This window comes from Arachis stenosperma, chromosome 3, assembly GCF_014773155.1.
Source record: "Arachis stenosperma cultivar V10309 chromosome 3, arast.V10309.gnm1.PFL2, whole genome shotgun sequence".
Classification (NCBI taxonomy): Eukaryota; Viridiplantae; Streptophyta; class Magnoliopsida; order Fabales; family Fabaceae; genus Arachis; species Arachis stenosperma.
The window spans coordinates 75,300,851-75,307,725 of NC_080379.1; the positions used below are offsets into that span (position 1 = coordinate 75,300,851).

Below are 6,875 nucleotides of genomic sequence, written 5' to 3' on the forward strand. Positions count from 1 at the left end.
TACGAATAAAGCATAAAGATAAGGATAGAGGTACTTATGTAATTCATTGGTAGGAACTTCAAATAAGCGTATGAAGATGCCTTCCCTTCCGTCTCTCTGCTTTCCTACTGTCTTCATCCAATCCTTCTTACTCCTTTCCATGGCAAGCTCATGTAGGGTTTCACCGTTGTCAGTGGCTACCTCCCATCCTCTCAGTGAAAATGTTCCTATGCTCTATCACAGCATATGGCTAATCAGCTGTCGGTTCTCGGTCAGGCCGGAATAAAATCCATCGATTCTTTTGCGTCTGTCACTAACGCCCCGCCTGCTAGGAGTTTGAAGCACGTCACAGTCATTCAATCATTGAATCCTACTCAGAATACCACAGACAAGGTTAGACCTTCCGGATTCTCATGAATGCCGCCATCAGTTCTTGCCTATACCACGAAGACTCTGATCTCACGGAATGGCTGGCTCGTTTGTCAGGCGATCAACCATGCATCGTGTATCAGGAATCCAAGAGATATTCACTAGAGCCTTGATTGCTTGTAGAACAAAAGTGGTTGTCAGTCACCTTGTTCATAAGTGAGAATGATGATGAGTGACACGGATCATCACATTCATCAAGTTGAAGAACAAGTGATATCTTGGACAAAGAACAAGCGGAATTGAATAGAAGAACAATAGTAATTGCATTAATACTCGAGGTACAGCAGAGCTCCATACCTTAATCTATGGTGTGTAGAAACTCCACCGTTGAAAATACATGAGAACAAGGTCTAGGCATGGCCGAATGGCCAGCCTCCCAATGATCTAAGAACTAGATGTCCAAAGATAAAAATACAATAGTAAGAGGTCCTATTTATAAGAAACTAGTAGCCTAGGGTGTACAGAGATGAGTAAATGACATAAAAATCCACTTCCGGGCCCACTTGGTGTGTGCTTGGGCTGAGCAATGAAGCAATTTCGTGTAGAGACTCTTCTTGGAGTTAAACGCCAGCTTTTATGCCAGTTTGGGCGTTTAACTCCCATTTAGGTGCCAGTTCCGGCGTTTAACGCTGGAATTTCTGAGGGTGATTTTGAACGCCGATTTGGGCCATCAAATCTTGGGCAAAGTATGGACTATCATATATTGCTGGAAAGCCCAGGATGTCTAGTTTCCAACGCCGTTGAGAGCGCGCCAATTGGGCTTCTGTAGCTCCAGAAAATCCACTTCGAGTGCAGGGAGGTCAGAATCCAACAGCATCTGCAGTCCTTTTCAGTCTCTGGATCAGATTTTTGCTCAGGTCCCTCAATTTCAGCCAGAAAATACCTGAAATCACCGAAAAACACACAAACTCATAGTAAAGTCCAGAAAAGTGAATTTTAACTAAAAACTAATAAAACTATACTAAGAACTTAACTAAAACTACTAAAAACATACTAAAAAACAATGCCAAAAAGGGTACAAATTATCCGCTCATCACTTGCTAACAATTAATGATTTGATTCAACATTTCAAGTATGTTGCCTTTTCTGTTGAGAAAGGTTTAATGTTTGAATTATATCTTTTCTTGTTAGCCAAGTCATTAATTTTAAAAATCAAATATTTTTAAATTGTTTCTCAATCATATCTTTTCAATCACATCTTTTTAAAACCATAACTTTTCAATCATATATTCTTAATCACATCTTTTTCAAAATAGTTTTCAATCATATCTCTTTGATTTATAATTTCAAAATCTTTTTCAAAAATCACTTTATTTCTTTCCCAATCATATTTTTCGAAAATCATTCTTCAATTTTTCAAAATGTTTTTAAAATCTTTTTAATTTATTTTCGAAAATTTCTTCCCCTCTTCTCACATCCTCCTATTTATGGACTAACACTCCTCCTCAATGCACAATTCGAACTCTATCTTTCTTGATAAGTTCGAATTCTTCTACTTCTTCCTTCTATTTTTCTTTTCCTCTGACACCTCAAGGAATTTCTATACTGTGACATAGAGGATTCCATATTTTATTGTTCTCTTCTCTTTCATATGAGCAGGAGCAAAGACAAAAGCATTCTTGTTGAGGCTGACCCTGAACCTGAAAGGACCTTGAAGCGAAAGCTAAGAGAAGCTAAGGCACAACTCTCTGTAGAGGACCTAACAGAAATCTTCAAATAAGAAGAAGACATGGCAGCCGAAAATAACAACAATGCCAACAATGCAAGGAAGGTGCTGGGTGACTTTACTGCACCTACTCCCGACTTCTATGGGAGAAGCATCTCTATCCCTGCCATTGGAGCAAACAACTTTGAGCTTAAGCCTCAATTAGTTTCTCTAATGCAACAGAATTGCAAGTTCCAAGAACTTCCATTGGAAGATCCTCATCAGTTTTTACCTGAATTCTTGCAAATCTGTGACACTGTCAAGACTAATAGGGTTGACCCTGAGGTCTACAGACTTATGCTATTCCCTTTTGCTGTAAGAGACAGAGCTAGGATATGGTTGGACTCACAACCTAAAGAAAGCCTGAACTCTTGGGAACAGCTAGTCAATGCCTTCTTGGCAAAGTTCTTTCCACCTCAAAAATTGAGTAAGCTTAGAGTGGAAGTCCAAACCTTCAAACAGAAGGAAGGTGAATCCCTCTATGAAGCTTGGGAAAGATACAAACAATTGATCTGAAAGTGTCCTTCTGACTTGCTTTCTGAATGGAGCATCATAGGTATCTTCTATGATGGTCTGTCTGAACTGTCCAAGATGTCATTGGACAGCTCTGCTGGAGGATCTCTTCATCTGAAGAAGACGCCTACAGAAGCTCAAGAACTCATTGAAATGGTTGCAAATAACCAATTCATGTACACTTCTGAAAGGAATCCTGTGAATAATGGGACGAATCAGAAGAAAGGAGTGCTTGAGATTGATACTCTGAATGCCATATTGGCTCAGAACAAAATATTAACTCAGCAAGTCAATATGATTTCTCAAAGTCTGTCTGGAATGCAAGCTGCACCAGGCAGTACTAAGGACGCTTCATTTGAAAAAGAAGCTTATGATCCTGAGAACCCTTCAATGGAAGAGGTGAATTGCATGGGAGAACCCTATGGAAACACCTATAATCCTTCATGGAGAAATCATCCAAATCTATCATGGAAGGATCAATAGAGATCTCAAAAAGGTTTCAACAATAATAATGGTTGAAGAAACGGGTTTAGCAATGGCAAGCCTTTTCCATCATCTTCTCAGCAACAGACAGAGAATTCTAAGCAGAGTCACTCTGACTTAGCAACCATGGTCTCTGATCTAATCAAAACCACTCAAAGTTTCATGACTGAAACAAGGTCCTCCATTAGAAACTTGGAGGCACAAGTGGGTCAGCTGAGTAAGAAAGTTACTGAACTCCCTCCTAGCACTCTTCCAAGCAATACAGAAGAGAATCCAAAAGGAGAGTGTAAGGCCATCAACATGGCCGAATTTGGAGAGGAGGAAGAGGCAATGAGCGCCACTGAGGAAGACCTCAATGGACGTCCACTGGCCTCCAATGAGTTCCCTAATGAGGAACCATGGGAATCTGAGGCTCACACTGAGACCATATTCCATTGGATTTACTTCTGCCATTCATGAGCTCTGATGAGTATTCTTCCTCTGAAGAGGACGAAGATGTCACTGAAGAGCAAGTTGCCAAGTACCTTGGAGCAATCATGAAGTTAAATGACAAGTTATTTGGTAATGAGACTTGGGAGAATGAACCCTCTCTGCTCACCAAAGAACTGAATGACTTGACTAGGCAGAGATTACCTCAAAAGAGACAGGACCCTGGAAAGTTATCAATACCTTGTACCATAGGCACCATGACCTTTGAGAAGGCCCTGTGTGACCTAGGGTCAAGCATAAACCTCATGCCTCTCTCTGTAATGGAGAAGCTAGGGATCTTTGAGGTACAAGCTGCAAGAATCTCACTAGAGATGGCAGACAATTCAAGAAAACAAGCTTATGGACTTGTAGAGGATATTTTTGTAAAGGTTGAAGACCATTACATCCCTGCTGATTTCATAGTCCTAGAGACTGGGAAGTGCATGGATGAATCCATCATCTTTGGCAGACCCTTCCTAGCCACAACAAAGGCTATGACTGATGTTAACAGAGGAGAATTGATCATTCAAGTGAATGAATAATCCTTTGTGTTTAAGGCTCAAGGATATCCCTCTGTAACCATGGAGAGGAAGCATGAAGAGCTTCTCTCAAAACAGAGTCAAACAGAGCCCCCACAGTCAAACTCTAAGTTTGGTGTTGGGAGGCCACAACCAACTTCTAAGTTTGGTGTTGAACCCCTACATTCAAACTCTAAGTTTGGTGTTGGGAGGTTCCAACATTGCTCTGAATATCTGTGAGGCTCCATAAGAGCCCACTGTCAAGTTACTGACATTAAAGAAGCGCTTGTTGGGAGGTAACCCAATGTTATATTTATCTATTTTTCTTTGTTATTTTAAGTTTTCTGTAGGTTGATGATCATGTGAAGTCACAAAATCAATTGAAAAAACAAAAATAGAATGAAAAACAGAAAGAAAAATAGTACACCCTAGAGGAAAATCTTGTTGGCGTTTAAACGCCAGTAAGGGCAGCAAATGGGTGTTTAACGCCCAGTCTGGCACCATTCTGGGCGTCTAACGCCAGAAAGGGGCACCAAACTGGCATTTAACGCCAGGAATGGGCAAGAAGCTGGCGTTAAATGCTAGAAATGGGCACCAGCCCGGTGTTTAACGCCAGATTGGCAGAAAGAGTATTTTTGCTCGCCACATGGTGCAGGGATGAATTATCCTTGACACTTCAGGATCTGTGGACCCCACAGGATCACCACCTACCCCACCACTCTCTCTCATGTTCACTCCTTCATTTTCACACAACCTAAACACTACTTCTCCCCCTTGGCCGAAACACAAAGCCTCCATCTCCTTTATTTCTTCTTCTTCTACTCTCTTATTTCTTCTTTTGCTCGAGGACGAGCAAACCTTCTAAGTTTGGTGTGGTAAAAGCATTGCTTTTTGTTTTTCCATAACCATTTATGGCACCTAAGGCCGGAGAAACCTCTAGAAAGAGGAAAGGGAAGGTAAAAGCTTCCACCTCCGAGTCATGGGAGATGGAGAGATTCATCTCAAGGGTGCATCAAGACCACTTCTATGAAGTTGTGGCCATGAAGAAGGTGATTCCTGAGGTCCCTTTCAAACTCAAAAAGAGTGAATATCCGGAGATCCGACATGAGATCCGAAGAAGAGGTTGGGAAGTTCTTACCAACCCCATTCAACAAGTCGAAATCTTAATGGTTCAAGAGTTCTATGCCAATGCATGGATCACCAAGAACCATGATCAAAGTGTGAACCCGGACCCAAAGAATTGGCTTACAATGGTTCGGGGTAAATGCTTAGATTTTAGTTCGGAAAATGTAAGGTTGGCATTCAACTTGCCCATGATGCAAGAAGATGAACACCCTTACACTAAAAGGGTCAACTTTGATCAAAGGTTGGACCAAGTCCTCAGAGACATTTGTGAAGAGGGCGCTCAATGGAGGAGAGATTCAAGAGGGAAGCTGGTTCAACTGAGAATGCATGACCTCAAGCCCGTGGCTAGGGGATGGTTGGAGTTTATCCAACGCTCAATCATTCCCACTAGCAACCGGTCCGAACTTACTATAGACCGGGCTATCATGATTCATAGCATCATGATTGGAGAGGAAGTAGAAGTTCATGAGGTTATATCCCAAGAACTTTATAAGGTGGCGGACAAGTCCTCTACCTTGGCAAGGTTAGCCTTCCCTCATCTCATTTGTTACCTCTGTTATTCAGTTGGAGTTAACATAGAGGGAGACATCCTCATTGATGAGGACAAGCCCATCACTAAGAAAAGGATGGAGCAAACAAGAGATCCCACTCATAATGAAATCCGTGAGATGCCTCAAGGGATGCACTTTCCTCCACAAAACTATTGGGAGCAAATCAACACCTTCCTAGGAGAATTGAGTTCCAACATGGGACAACTAAGGGTGAAGCACCAAGAACATTCCATCCTCCTCCATGAAATTAGAGAAGATCAAAAAATCATGAGAGAGGAGCAACAAAGGCAAGGAAGAGACATTGAGGAGCTCAAGCACTCCATTAGATCTTCAAGAGGAAGAACAAGCCGCCATCACTAAGGTGGACCCGTTCTTTAATTTCCTATTTTTTGAATTTTATGCTTATGTTTATCTATATTTGTGTCTTATTACATGATCATTAGTGTCTTAGTGTCTATGCCTTAAAGTTATGAATGTCCTATGAATCCAAAACCTTTCTTAAATGAAAAATGTTCTTAAATGAAAAAGAGAAGACTTGCATGAATTTTGAATTTTATAACAGATTAATTATTTTGATGTGGTGGCATTACTTTGACTTCTGAATGTATGCTTGAACAGTGCATATGTCTTTTGAATTTGTTGTTCATGAATGTTGGCTCTTGAAAGAATGATGAAAAAAGGAGACATGTTACTGAGGATCTGAAAAATCATAAAAATGATTCTTGAAGCAAGAAAAAGCAGTGAATACAAAAAAAAAAACGAAAAGAAAAAGAAAAAAGAAAAAAATTAAAGTCGTGATCCAAGGCAAAAAGAGTGTGCTTAAGAACCCTGGACACCTCTAACTGGGGACTCTAGCAAAGCTGAGTCACAATCTGAAAAAGTTCACCCAGTTATGTGTCTGTGACATGTATGTATTTGGTGGTAACACTAGAAGATAGAGTGCTTTGGGCCACTGCCAAGACTCATAAAGTAGCTGAGTTCAAGAATCATCATACTTAACTAGGAGAATCAATAACACTATCTGGATTCTGAGTTCCTATAGAAGCCAATCATTCTGAATTTCAAAGGATAGAGTGAAATGCCAAAACTGTTCAGAGGCAAAAA

General features: G+C 40.7%; 1 non-coding gene across 1 annotated transcript; it reads right to left on the reverse strand.

The window, feature by feature from the left end:
* Positions 1-2,542: 2,542 nt before the first annotated feature.
* LOC130971610 (small nucleolar RNA R71) lies at positions 2,543-2,646 on the reverse strand. Its single transcript, XR_009082821.1, has one exon. It is a non-coding gene; the product is annotated as a small nucleolar RNA R71 (small nucleolar RNA).
* Between the last annotated feature and the right edge of the window lie 4,229 nt (positions 2,647-6,875).